General features: G+C 44.7%; 1 long non-coding RNA gene across 3 annotated transcripts in view; it reads left to right on the forward strand.

Annotated features, from left to right (window-relative positions):
- Positions 1 to 14,704, forward strand: part of LOC115163239 (uncharacterized) — a 78,055-nt gene that overhangs the window by 13,163 nt on the left and 50,188 nt on the right. For 2 of the 3 annotated variants that reach the window (XR_003869707.1, XR_003869709.1), the window contains exons 1-2: positions 13,126 to 13,362; positions 13,654 to 13,911. The exons of the other annotated variant lie outside the window; for it this stretch is intronic. This is a non-coding gene — a long non-coding RNA (uncharacterized LOC115163239). Of the gene's footprint in view, positions 1 to 13,125; positions 13,363 to 13,653; positions 13,912 to 14,704 lie in introns of those variants that run through there. 3 annotated transcript variants of the gene reach the window in all.

Consider the following 14,704-nt stretch of genomic DNA (forward strand, 5'->3'; position numbering starts at 1 on the left):
GCTGGGTACTCTCCTGACATAATCTAATGTTTTGCTTTCGTTGTAAAGCCTTTTTGAAATCGGACAGTGTGGTTAGATAAAGGAGAGTCTTGTCTTTAAAATGGTGTAAAATGTTTGAAAAATTGAAGTTTTCGGATTTTCGAGGAGTTTGTATTTCGCGCCACGCCCTATCATTGGATATTGGAGCGGTGTTCCGCTAGCGGAACGTCTAGATGTAAGAGGTTTTAAGCAAAATTGACAGCACAATCTTTTTGTTATTTCATTTCATGGATAGCTAGGGGCACACTCCAATACTCAGACATCATTTACAAACGAAGCATTTGTGTTTTTTGAGCATCTGAGTCTGCCAGATCAGAGGCAGTAGGGATGACCAGGGATGTTCTCTTGATAAGTGGTGAATTTGACATTTCTTCTGTCCTGCTAAGCATTCGAAATGTAACGAGTACTTTTGGGTGTCAGCGAAAATGCATGGAGTAAAAAGTACATTATTTTCTTTAGGAATGTAGTGAAGTAAAAGTAAATGTTGTCAAAATTATACTGTAAATAGGAAAGTAAAGTACAGATACCCCCCAAAAACGACTTTTGTCTTACTTAAAGTATTTTTACTTACAGTTAGTACTTTACACCACTGTGTGTGAGCAGTGTGCTACGTATGATACTGGAATATTTACGCTCGCCCAACCCAAAGTACAGTGGGAATGGAAAGAAAAGTCAACTAGCGCTATTCTTAAACATAAATAACAAACCTCCCCTGTCCTGAGGGAGTCAGTTGGGGGGAGGGGGGGGGTTGAGCTGATCTCGACACCCACAACTCTTTGACAGCAGTTGGGCAGTGTGACTCGAGACCGACAGGGAAAGATTTATATATTTTTTTTTTCTGAAATCCTAGCGGCAAGCCATACATCACAAATGCTGTTTGTTTTGTCATAGGGCGTGAGCGGCAAAGAACACCGAATCTGCCTCGGAGGACGTTGTGGAATGGCTGGTGTTCTCTCCTGTGTGGACTGTGGTTTGGTCTAACCCCCCTGAGGTGGGCCCCAACACAGCTGCCATCTGTAGACCAGCATCACACACACCCACAAAGACACTTTACTTCCTTTACTTTGTTACATGTATTTGCACATTAATCAACATTTCTCTCCAGCAGGTTAATTTTCAACTGTAGTCCCACACACACACACACACACACACACACACACACACACACACACACACACACACACACACACACACACACACACACACACACACACACACACACACACACACACACACACACACACACACAGCATCACACCTCAGGGCATGAAGACACACCACTGTTCATAAAACACTACTTCACTCAGCTCACTAAATACAAAATACTGAAGAGTCCCTTCAGGACCAACTTACAGGTTGTTCATATAATATTCACCTCTTTTCATAAGACGATAACACCACACACAGATGAGGAAAGTTATCAAAGTAAATCAATATGATTTTATATATAGCCTTTACACTGTGTGTGTGTGTGTCCGTGTAGGTATGCTGAATGGCTTATTTTTCTTGTGTAATTCGTTCAGATAATAGGTCCTTGCCACTCATAAGCCCTATCATATCAGATCGTTTAGCGTCCATCTTGTGTGCTCCATATTCAACATGTTCAGCTGTCTCAATGTGCAGCAGCCATTCTGAAAGCATCAGTACAAGTGAAGGAGAGGAACGGAGAGAGCTATTAATCTCCAGGACAATCTTCTTTTTTTTAACCAAAAATGACTGCTACTCACACGATCGCTTTCGTGACAGGTCATTATTTATGTCTGGAGCTCCAGCCGTACACCTCCCTCCTCCTCCTCCTCCTCCTCCTCTGCTTCTTCCCCAGCCAGCTCTCTCAGGGCCCTGGCTGCCAAATGAGTTTCAGCTAAGCCCCAGCTGCCCCAGTTAAGTGAGAGGAATGTGGGGCAGCGGTGGGTGCTGCTGTAGCACCAGCCGGGGCTGAGGAGTGTGTGGGTCCTGGTCTCCTCTCCCTGCCTGTCACCGGGATTGAGGAGCCTGGAGGCCTGGATGCCTGTGGGCCTGGGCTGGTTCCTCCTCATGTTTTATCATATGTTTAGTGGGAAGGGAGAGATAATCAGTGACAGTCACCCTCCTCTCATTATATGTCTGAGTAGATACTGTATGAATATGTGCTTTCTAAAGCAACATCAACATTTAAGGCCATGTGGCAAACCATAATGCAGACACTAGGGATGGGGGTGTGAGCATGTGGGTCTGGGCAGAGGAGATGTAGTCGTTGTCTGTGTGCGTCTGTAAGTTGTTGCTCGTATGTTTATGTTTGTATTTGGTGTAAACAAAATCAAGCAACATCAACAGGTCTAGGGATGAGTCCCAAATGGCTCCCTATTCCCAGGGCTCTGGTCAAATATAGTGCCTCACCTTGTACAGCGCCTCAGGGGCTCATATCAGGTTTCCTCCCCAATCCCAAAACTAGCCACTGGTGGTACTTAAACAGGGAACAGGTGTGATTTGTTTGTTGCCGATGGGGTTTTGGACATTAGAGACACAGGACACAGATAGTAAAGCAGAGGGCCGGTCAGTCGGTTCATTGCTGGTAGACTGCTGGTGACATTGTAACTCATCCTGGCTCCAGCTGTTTGTCAGGTTGTTTGTAGCAAGAGAGGATGCATAGTAAGCAGCGATAGCAAGGACAGGAGCATCGCACAGGGAAAATAGCAGTTATTTTGACAGTGTTTATGATATGTCTGTCTGTCTGTCTGTCTGTCTGTCTGTCTGTCTGTCTGTCTGTCTGTCTGTCTGTCTGTCTGTCTGTCTGTCTGTCTGTCTGTCTGTCTGTCTGTCTGTCTGTCTGTCTGTCTGTAGTATACTTCACTCGACATGCCTCTGTCTTCAAAAGAATGGTGTCCATCAAAAATATTGTCTATTTCCAGTATTGCTTAGATGTTTTACTGTAGATGTCAATTGCCGGGCCTAGACAAGGGGTATCTGTGAATTGCAGTCATTATTCTTAAGATCTGGATGCCAACATAGAATGTACTGTGGCGTCTTTATGTTACATATCTCAGTCACTTCACATGTAGCATTGAAATCACATAGAAGAGTCTACCGTACCTTTGGAAAGGTAGTGTATGTCAAAGCTGTAAGATGAAGTGTATCTAAGGACTACGTCTTTAAGTACACTTGTGAGGACCAGCGTCAAGATATATAATGAAAACTGAAGTGAATTGATTTTCTACTGGATTGCAAAAATGCTCTGTGAGATTGCATGCCTTCTTCAGAACCTACTAGACACATGTGTTTGTGAGTTCTGTATGGAATACAGGCTTTCATTTTTCAAATGTGAAAAGCTACTGCTGCTCTTTGATCAAAGTACCTCATTCTTTCATCAAAATAGAGGCATTCTGTAGAACAATGGTCTACTGTATATCTCTGGGTGTAGCTTTAATGGTTCCCACACACTTAACTGGATTCTCTCCCCAAGCACGTCAGCCTGAGTTAGTCAGTGAATTAATAAGTGCAGAAATGCGAAGGAAAGCCTGATCCCTCTCTCACTTTAATCAATCTGACTGCAGTGACACTAAGTGCATGATTGTGTGTGTGTGTGTGTGTTGGGAGATAAGAGATTGCATTTGTGTTTGTGTGTGTTAGTCTTATGCGAGCGAGAGAGGGTGTGTGTGTGTGTGTGTATGCGTGTGTATGCGTGTGCGTACATGCATGTGTGAGTGTGTGTGTGTGCATGTGCACGTATGTGTAGGTGAAGGGCCTATGGTGGGTGTGATTGATGGCCCTGCACACACAGTGCGTCTCACACACACACACACACACACCGGCGACCACACTCCGCTTTGGCTGGCTGCAGATGTGCTGCTCTCCTCTGCAGCCTGGACACGGACCCACCATTTTTATTACTCGTTCTCGCCACTGCTGGGAGAACGGCATGCTCTGAATGCAGAACGCCCGCACGGCTCCACAGCTGTGCAGTTTCACACATGGTGCTGTGCATCGATACCAGTCAAAAGACACTGTATTGATCAGCACATCTGGAAGGTGGTCAACACTGCATGAGCTCACTGCTCGTTTACCACCACACCGACGCCCATCTTTGTTTTCATGCTAATTATTGCAGTGCTTTTGTCTCCTTGGTGCAAAGACGACTGTCTGCCTGTGAGAGATACAGGGTTGTTGTAATGAAATGAGGCTTGTTTAGTTGTGATGTATCACTTTAATTACACTTAGTTATAAAGTGCCTCCAACTGATTTGGTGTTTTCGAACGCAGCTAAGCTTTTATTTGCTGCCCCAAAATTATCCCATTCAAAAAGCTAGTATCTCATTTATTAAAGATGCACCAAGTCAATTTCCACCCATGCTATGTTTACGAAGAATGTTGTTGTTTTTTGTCGACTTGTGAGCGAACTCTGAATGAACTCTCCTATTGAGGGATTTGCACAGCTAAAAAGGAGATTCGTTCTCTCTTTTTTTGGGGGTGGCTTTTTTCCCTGCCTTTTCTACCAAAGTATCCATTAAAATCCCTCTCCCCAGACAGCATCTGTCCTGTCTGGACTACTCATGTTTAGAGCAGTGTCACGTCCTGACCATAGTAAGTTGTTATTTTCTATGGTAGAGTAGGTCAGGGCGTGACGGGGTGTGTGTCTGTTTTTCTATTTCTATGTTCAGTTTCTAGTTTTGGATTTCTATGTTGGTTTTTGTTTGGCATGACCTCCAATTAGAGGCAGCCGGTTGTCGTTGTCTCTAATTGGAGGTCCTATTTAAGTTGATGTTTGTCCCACCTGTTTTTGTGGGTGATTATATTTTGTGAGTGTGTTTGCCCCTCCTGTGTCACGGGTTGTTGTTTTTGTGTTTCAAGTATTTATGTACTGCATTCAGTTTCACGATTGAAATAAAGATGTGGAACTACGAAAACGCAGCATCTTGGTCCACTCCTTCTAACAGCCGTGACAGAATCACCCACCACCAAAGGACCAAGCAGCGTGGAAGGGAGCAGCAGGAAAAGTGGACTTGGGAGGAGATATTGGATGGCAAGGGATCCTGGACATGGGAGGAGATCCAGGTGGGATTGGATCGCCTTCCATGGGAACAGGTGGAGGCAGCGAGAGCAGAGCGGAGACGAGAGGAGGCACGATACCAACGAAGAGGCAGGTGCGAGAGGCAGCCCCAACATTTTTTTTTGGGGGGGGGGCACACGGGGAGTTGGGCAGAGTCAGGGTGGAGCCCTGAGCCTGCTTTCCGTGTTTACTGTGGGGAGCAAGCAACGGGGCAGGCACCGTGTTGTGCGGTGATGCGCACTGTGTAGTCAGGGCGCATTCACAGGCCGGTGCGATCTGTGCCCGCACTCTGCAGTTGCCGAGCTGAGTTGAGCATCCAGCCAGGGCGGGTTGTGCCAGCCATATGCTCCAGATCTCCAGTGCGCATCCGCAGCCCAGTGCGTCCTGTGCCTGCTCCTCCCACTCTGCCTCTAGTGCGCCTCCATAGCCCAGTACGTCCTGTGACTGCTCCTCGCACTTGCCCTGAGGTGCGTGTAACTAGTCTGGCGCCTCCTATGCCAGCCCCATGCATCAGGCCTCCAGTGCGCCTGCCCAGTCCGGGGTGTCCTGTTCCTGCTCCTCGCACTCTCCCTCCAGTGCGCATCCATAACCCTGTACAGCCTGTGCCTGCTGTGAGCACTCGGCCCTTAGTGCGTCTCCCCAGTCCGGTGAGACCGATTCCTGCTCCTCGCACTCTCCCACCAGTGCGCATCCATAACCCGGTACAGCCAGTGCCTGCTGTGAGCACTCGGCCCTTAGTGCGCCTCCATAGCCCAGTACGTTCTGTGCCTGCTCCTCGCACTTGCCCTGAGGTGCGTGTTGCTAGTCTGGCGCCTCCTATGCCAGCCCCATGCATCAGGCCTCCAGTGCGCCTGCCCAGTCCGGAGCCTCCAGCGACGCTCCTCGGCCCGGAGCCTCCAGCGACGCTCCTCGGCCCGGAGCCTCCAGCGACGCTCCTCGGCCCGGAGCCTCCAGCGACGCTCCTCGGCCCGGAGCCTTCAGCTGTGGTCTGCAGCCCAGAGCCTTCAGCTGTGGTCTGCAACCCAGAGCCTTCAGCTGTGGTCTGCAACCCAGAGCCTTCAGCGGTGGTCTGCAGCCAAGAGCCTTCAGCTGTGGTCTGCAACCCAGAGCCTTCAGTGGTGGTTTGCAACCCAGAGCCTTCAGTGGTGGTCTGCAACCCAGAGCCTTCAGTGGTGGTCTGCAACCCAGAGCCTTCAGCGGTGGTCTGCAGCCAAGAGCCTTCAGCGGCGGTCTGCAGCCGCCTTAGACATTAGTCACCCACCCTACCCACCCTTTGTGTTTTGTGTATTTTTTTGGGGGGGGGTTGTTGTTTAGGGGGTTTTTGTTGTTGTTTTTGTAGGTGCGGTCGGAGTCCGCACCTTTAGGGGGGGGGGGGGTACTGTCACGTCCTTACCATAGTAAGTTGTTATTTTCTATGGTAGAGTAGGTCAGGGCGTGACAGGGGTGGTGTGTCTGTTTTTCTATGTCTATGTTCAGTTTCTAGTTTTGGATTTCTATGTTGGTTTTCTGTTTGGCATGACCTCCAATTAGAGGCAGCCGGTTGTCATTGTTTCTAATTGGAGGTCCTATTAAGTTGATGTTTGTCCCACCTGTTTTTGTGGGTGATTATATTTTGTGAGTCTGTTTGTCCCTCCTGCGTCACGGTTTGTTGTTTTTGTGTTTCAAGTATTTATGTACTGCATTCAGTTTCACGATTGAAATAAAGATGTGGAACTACGAAAACGCTGCATCTTGGTCCACTCCTTCTAACAGCCGTGACAAGCAATTGCTTTATGAGGCTTCAACCGTGGAGCTGTAGATTCGCTACACCATCGTACTTTGTTTTTGTAATCAACATCCCACCCACAGGACCTGCTTACTTAAGTACATATCTTAAAGTAATGATTTTATACTGCCAAGTGCTGTAGTCCATATGTTAATATTCTCGGATTTTGCACCATGCAGTCGAGAAATTGACAGTTCATGTTGACCTATGTCATAAATATATACAGTACCAGTCAAAAGTTTGGACACACCTACTCATTCCAGGGTTTTAGTTGACTATTTTCTACATTGTAGAATAATAGTGAAGACATCAAAACTATGAAATAACACATATGGAATAATGTAGTAACCAAAAAAGTGTTAAACAAATCAAAATATATTTTATATTTGAGATTCTTCAAAGTAGCCACCTTTTGCCTTGACAGCTTTGCACACGCTTGGCATTCTCTCAACCAGCTTCCAGTCACCTGGAATGCATTTCAATTAACAGGTGTGCCTTGTTAAAAGTTCATTTGTGGAATTTATTTCCTTAATGCGTTTGAGCAGTTCAGTTGTGTTGTGACAAGGTACAGTAGGGTTACCTCTGCTGCAGAGGATAAGTTCATTCGAGTTAAAATCCTCAGATATTGCAGTTCAAAAAAAATGCTTCACAGAGTTAAAGTAACAGACACCTCTCAACATCAACTGTTCAGAGGAGACTGTGTGAGTGAGGCCTTCATAGTCAAATTGCTGCAAAGAAACGACTACTAAAGGACACCAATAAGAAGAAGATACTTGCTTGGGCCAAGAAACATGAGCAATGGACATTAGACCGTTGGAAATCTGTCCTTTGGTCTGATGAGTCCAAATTTGAGAGTTTTGGTTCCAACCGCCGTGTCTTTGTGAGACGCAGATTAGGTGAATGGATGATCTCTGCATGTGTGGTTCCCATCGTGAAGCATGGAGGAGGAGGTGTTATGGTGTGGGGGTGCTTTGCTGGTGACACTGTCGGTGATATATTTAGAAAGGCACACTGTCACGACTTCCGGCGAGGTCGGTCCCCCTCCTTGTTCAGGCGGCGTTCGGAGGTCGACGTCACCGGTCTTCTAGCCATCGCCAATCCACCTTTCATTTTCCATTTGTTTTGTCTTTGTTTTCTACACACCTGGTTTCATTCCCCAATTACATGTTCATGTATTTAAACCTCTGTTTCCCCCATGTTTTTGTGCGTGATTGTTTCTATGTTCATTCAGTACGTTATGGCTGGTATTTCAACTGGTGCTGTTTTCACCCGTGCGTAATTGATTACTGTTTATTGTTGGTCAAGTGTATTGTTACCTTGTGCCTTTATTTTGAGTAAAGTACGTTGCTCACTTATTCTGCTCTCCTGCGCCTGACTTCATGCACCAGCTACACCCACCTTCTGACACACACTTAACCAGCATGGCTACCACAGCATTCTTCAGTGATACGCCTTCCCATCTGGTTTGCGCTTAGTGGGGCTACCATTTGGTTTCCAACAGGACAATGACCCAAATCACACCTCCAGGCTGTGGAAGAGCTATTTACCAAGAAGGAGAGTGATGGTGTGCTGCATCAGATGACCTGGCCTCCACAATCACCCAACCTCAACCAATTGAGATGGTTTGGGATGAGTTGGACCGCAGAGTGAAGGAAAAGCAGCGAACAAGTGCTCAGCATGTGTGGGAACTCCTTCAAGACTGTTGGTAAAGCATTCCTCATGAAGCTGGTTGAGAGAATGCCAAGAGTGTGCAAAGCTGTCATCAAGGCAAAAGGTGGCTACTTTGAAGATCTAAACTTTAAAATATATTTTGATTTGTTTAACACTTTTTTGGTTACTACATGATTCCATATGTGTTATTTCATAGTTTTGATGTCTTCGCTATTATTCTACAATGTAGAAAATAGTAAACATTTAAAAAAAACCTTGAATGAGTAGGTGTGTCCAAACTTTTGACTGGTACTGTACATTTGGTGTGGCAAAGTGTATGGGGCTTGCCATCGTAAGGCAACCATCTCTTGGCTGCTGTTAAGGCAGCAAGCCAAATCATTCTCTGCCTTTATGTGAAATTCAGTGACGAGTCATCATTAAGCAGTAGCACATTGGGCAGACATGGGATGGGTTTAGACAAAATGCCTAATAATGATGTATCCACAGGTTGCCAAAAGGTGAGAACCTCTGGGCACTTCCAGGCTATGAATTAATGTGCCAGGAGTACCCTAGGGATAAAGCATACAGACAGGGGTAAATTTATGTTAATCTGGAAATGTTTTTTTTTTAGTCGCATAACTCATACGGGCATAATTGTAGTGAGTAATTTGGTGATTTGAGTTTGTTGATGAGAATGTGACAGAACATCATACATGACATATATGATCATTCTATGATATTGTAATACTATCATGTCTTGTGCTGTGTTCAGTTGTCTAACTTAAAGCTCTGCTAATAAAAACAGTTCAGTTTTCGCAGAATGTTGCTGTAATGTCCTCATCCTCACGAATGATCATTATCTAATAATTAATTAAATTAGCATTAACATATTTTAGAAGGGGGACGGAAAGTTTCCATCACCTTCCCTGGTGATTAGAGATTGTCTGAGAAAAGAACCATGGAGAATTTTGTCACTGGTAACATTTTTATTTACTTACTGTATAATGCTTCATTAGGCCTACTTGTTGTAAACATGCATGAGCCTTTATAATGTCTTATGATAAATCTTATAAAAAGTTATACCCCTCTATGTCACTTGACTCAAAATGGCTGCTATTTATTCAGGATCATTGTAAGATGATAACATATCTTAAGGAGGTCATACATGCTTATGACAAGTCTTACAATGGATTTGAACCGCATCATAATGCATTATACCAGCGTTAAGTAACCAAGTTTGGTAACACATCCTATAACTCGTTTATATGAGTCGATGTCCCCATCAACAAACTCTCCCTGGGTTTTTGGTCAAATGGATGGCAATGGCTCCTCAGTGCACTGTGCTGGGGCCCATAGCTGCTATGAATCAGACACATCTCAATTTTCCTCTGAGACAGCTGCAGTGGGGATAATAAATAATACATGCAGTACAAGTGAAGATTTTAGAAGTATCGAGCAGCCTTATTCTTCTGGGTATGTGCACCAGACACCTCATTTCTTCCTGGCCTCGCCTTGACTCTCCCTCCTCCCTCCCTCTTTTCATCTCTTCCTTTCTCTCTCTCTTTCTATCTCGTTCTCTTCTTTTCTGTCTGCCTGTCTCTGTCTCTCTCTTCATCTCTCTCTCTCGCTCTCTCGCTCTCTCTTTATCTCTGTCTCCCTGTCTCTTCCCTTTCTCCCTCTCGTCATCTCTTCCTTCCTCTTTCTCTCTGTCTTCGGAGACACACTGACCCCATCATCACACATCATATTTGTACACAAACTGCATGCATAAGATATGGCCACGCTGTCAGACTATACCCTGTAGTAACATTCTTCAAATGGAATATTTCGATTACATGCATTTCACTGATATATACAATATCAGTCAAAAGTTAGGACACACCTACCCATTCCAGGGTTTTTCTTTATTTTTGCTATTTTCTACATTGTAGAATAATTGTGAAGACGTCAAAACTATGAAGTAACACGTATGGAATCATGTAGTAACCAGAAAAGTGTTAAACAAATCAAAATATATTTAGCATTTGAGATTCTTCAAAGTAGCCACCCTTTGACTTGATGACAGCTTTTCACACGCTTGACATTCTATCAACCAGCTTCATGAGGTAGTCACGTGGAATGCATTTCAATTAACAGGTGTGCCTTATTAAAAGTTAATTTGTGGAATTTCTTTCCTTCTTAATGTGTTAGAGCCAATCAGTTGTGTTGTGACAAGGTAGGGGTGGTATATAGAAGATAGCCATATTTGGTAAAAGACCAAGTCCAAATTATGGCAAGAACAGCTCAAATAAGCAAAGAGAAATGACAGTCCATCATTACTTTAAGAAAACGTTTCTTCAAGCGCAGTCGCAAAAACCATCAAGCGCTATGATGAAACTGGTTCTCATAAGGACCGCCACAGGAAAGGAAGACCCAAAGTTACCTCTGCTGCAGAGGATAAGTTCATCCGAGTTACCAAGCTCAGAAATTGCAGCCCAAATAAATGCTTCACAGAGTTCAAGTAACAGACACATCTCAACATCAACTGTTCAGAGGAGACTGTGTGAATCAGGCCTTCATGGTCGATTTGCTGCAAAGAAACCACTACTAAAGGACACCAATAATAAGAAGAAGAGACATACTTGGGCCAAGAAACACAAGCAATGGTCTGATGAGTTCAAATTTGAGATTTTTGGTTCCTAAAATGCAGAGTAGGTGAACGGATGATCTCCGCATGTGTAGTTCCCACCTTGAAGCATGGAGGAGGAGGTGTGATGGTGTGGGGGTGCTTTGCTAGTGACACTGTCTGTGATTTATTTAGAATTCAAGGCACACTTAACCAGCATGGCTACCACAGAATTATGCAGTGATACGCTATCCCATCTGGTTTGCGCTTAGTGGGACTATCATTCGTTTTTCAACAGGACAATGACCCAACACACCTCCAGGCTGTGTAAGGGATATTTGAGCAAGAAGGAGAGTGATGGAGTGCTGCATCAGATGACCTGGCCTCCACAATCACCCGACCTCAACCCAATTGAGCTGGTTTGGGATGAGTTGGACTGCAGAGTGAAGGAAAAGCAGCCATCAAGTGCTCAGCATATGTGGGAACTCCTTCAAGACTGTCGGAAAAGCATTCCAGGTGAAGCTGGTTGAGAGAATGCTAAGATTGTGCAAAGCTGTCATCAAGGCAAAGGGTGGCTACTTTGAAGAATCTAAACTTTTAAATATATTTACATTTGTTTAACACTTTGGTTACTACATGATTACATATGTGTAATTTCATAGTTTGATGTCTTCACTTTTATTCTACAACATTGAAAATATTGTAAAAAATTAGGTGTGTCCAAACTTTTGACTGGTACTGTATTTAAGAAATAAGATATACTATTTATAAGCTATTTATGTTAAATTAAATTATACTGTAGCACAGACAGTTGCAACTGAAAGACATTTCTTCAGAAATTGTAGATTTAACATAAACCTGATAAACAAATCCCATAAATATTGTATTGGTCTGTTTGGGACCACAGGTTGAACATGATGATCAGGTAGGTAGTTTTCAATTGGCTACTGTGTATTTGTATGTATTATAGTTTTCTAATCAAATCCTACATCCCAGTCTTTGAGAGACAGTAAATGCCAAGACTCCATAGTCTCTCCTCCATTGCCACATACAGTATTTGCCTTACCAAGTTCACTAGAAAAGTTCATCCTCTGCCTGCTTTGTTGCACGTTTCCTCCTGGCTTCCTCTCTCTGCTGAACCGTTAAAAACAAGCTTTTTTCTCGGCTGGGTCTGTCTATATGAAACTACAGATGTAGGATCTTAATTTGAGCCAGTTTGCTACATCAGGAAAATACTCCTGCAGCTACAGGCAATGGGAATTATTATGGGAATTATAATTAATGGACATTTTTGTAGGGGTTGATGAATTTTTCGTAAGGGAAAATCAAGTCTGAAATTACAAACTTCAGAAGCCATTTTAAACCTAAAATACACTGCAGGTTTTACATTTCCTGCATTGCAGGAACGTTCTCCTGCAATAAGGTGATCAAGTTAAGATCCTACACCTGTATGCACAGCCCCTGTAGCTACAATATATTGTGGAGTGGGCAGAACTGTCTGTTACACTCTTACTAAGGGAATTGTTACTGCCCATAGTGCACAGCCAAGCTGCGATTGTTTAAGAAACAGGGAAGTGGGTCTGTTCTGTCAGGGTAGCGTAGCGGAGGTGCTATTGGGTGCACAATACCTTTGTTCTCCTGTGTTTCCCATGTCCTATAGGCTCCTGTTGAATGATTGGTGTGAGAAGTTTAATGAGCTGCTGAAGACAGGTCTTCACATCTGACCCAGTGCCTTATTAAAACACACTGGATGTATGCGCGAGCAGACGCACACAGGCGCATGTACGTACACACACTCAGACACGCAATCACTCCCCCCCCTCCACAAACACACACACACAGACGCACGCACACACTGACACACGCGCACACACACGCACGCACACACGCACACACACACACTCATAGGCACTACTTATACTTACTGTTATACTTGTGAGTGGAAAGAGAGGGAGGGGGACAAGAAAGTCCTTATGCCGCAACTGTGTAGAGAAGCAGGAAGGATTCAGGGCAAACAACAGCAAAACATCAACAGCTGAGCTGACTATCTCACATTCCTTTCCTTTTCTGTGTAATCTCCAACTAGGACTGGACAATGACCGCATGCAGGGGAAAAAACACTTCCCATATTCTGAAAAGTGCGCAAGGCTGAATATGAAAATACAAAACAGTACTCAACGCATTACGGTCGCAGTACTCTGTCCCAAACTTTGTGATGGATTACTACGCAAAAATGCGGAAAATTTATGAAACACACACACAACAAAGAGTCGGACGAAAGGTGAGCGCAGTTCGCCGATCTTACCCTACCATTCATCCTAACCCCCTTTTTTTCCTCCGCTATCCCCTGCTTGCTCTCTCCATTCTCTCCGTCCTTCTTTGCACTTGCCTTTGTTTTTGTCCAGCGTAGTCTGTCTGGCTGAATGCGGGTGTCATGGAGAGGGAGCAAATGTTCTGGCGTTTGGGGAAGGCATTGTCAAAGCCACGGCTATCTATTGTGTCTGTGTGGCTGACTCTCCCTCTCTCCTTCTCTCTCTCTCCCTCTGCTCTCCCAATCCTGGGCCTCTCTCAGCTCTGGAGCAAGGGATTGACAGAGAGAGAAAAGAAGAAGAGAAGCGTGGCGGCGATTTGGCAGCTGCCCGGTGCCCAGCTGCATTAGAAAACTCCTGCCGCCTTTCCCTTTGCGGTGGATCCCTCCCGGAGCGGTTTGTTTGGGGGACTGGTGTCCTGGGTGGGTGTCTGGCTACGTTCCCCTGTGGCAGGGCTGGCTGCTGGGGCTGGAACTGTGGCTGTACCCCCTGGGGAGCTGAGGAATGGATGTCTGGCCAGAGTGAGTTCTCCCTCTCTCTCTCCCGTTGTCCACTATCCCCTTAACCGGTAGCTGAACTGCCAAAACCTCCACCTTGTCATATACCTCTTCATTCTGTCTCTCGCTCATCCCCCTTTTCCAGCTCTCCATTGGGTAAAGATAGTTTTTAATTATCTCTTATCTGTCAGTTGTTACTAAGTGCTTTTTAAGTGCATGTTTCCCTTAAATTGAGTGTTAAAATGTAGTGTTAGAGCTGTTCACCTATAGGGGCCGTGGGACTAAAGAGTGCATGCTTCTGTTTAGTAAATCAGTGAGCATTTTCTGTTTGCTTGAAGAGCAAGACAAAATTGAGGCCGTTGGTAAACGTATCCACACAACCACCAGTCACACACAAATGCATGATGTGACAGTTTGGATCTTTTATATTGTTATTGTACATCAGGACTTTTACCAAAGAATACACAACTATGAAGGATAGCTCAAACTTTGGAAGCAAAGTGCACTTCCTCCTATCATTTCCTGACTCTGTCTGTGACTTGATTTTATTGCTGTAGACATTCATAACTTGAAGGACAGAGCTCAAATACTTAACTGATAGATTTACAGAGCCAAAGGTTTTGGTACTGACTCAAATTGTTCTGAATTGAATGACATGTTTCAGCAAATAATACACGTTTGTTTTACTGATGAAATTGAAAGATGGTAAAAAGTCAGAGAATTTGATGGTTCAGTTCATTTGGATAGTCTGGTGCCTGTTTGTTCTTGATAAGCTGCTGTTGTTTGTGTTTCTCAATTTTGACTGTGCTTTTTGAGT

Source organism: Salmo trutta, chromosome 26 (assembly GCF_901001165.1).
Source record: "Salmo trutta chromosome 26, fSalTru1.1, whole genome shotgun sequence".
In the NCBI taxonomy this organism is placed as follows: domain Eukaryota; kingdom Metazoa; phylum Chordata; class Actinopteri; order Salmoniformes; family Salmonidae; genus Salmo; species Salmo trutta.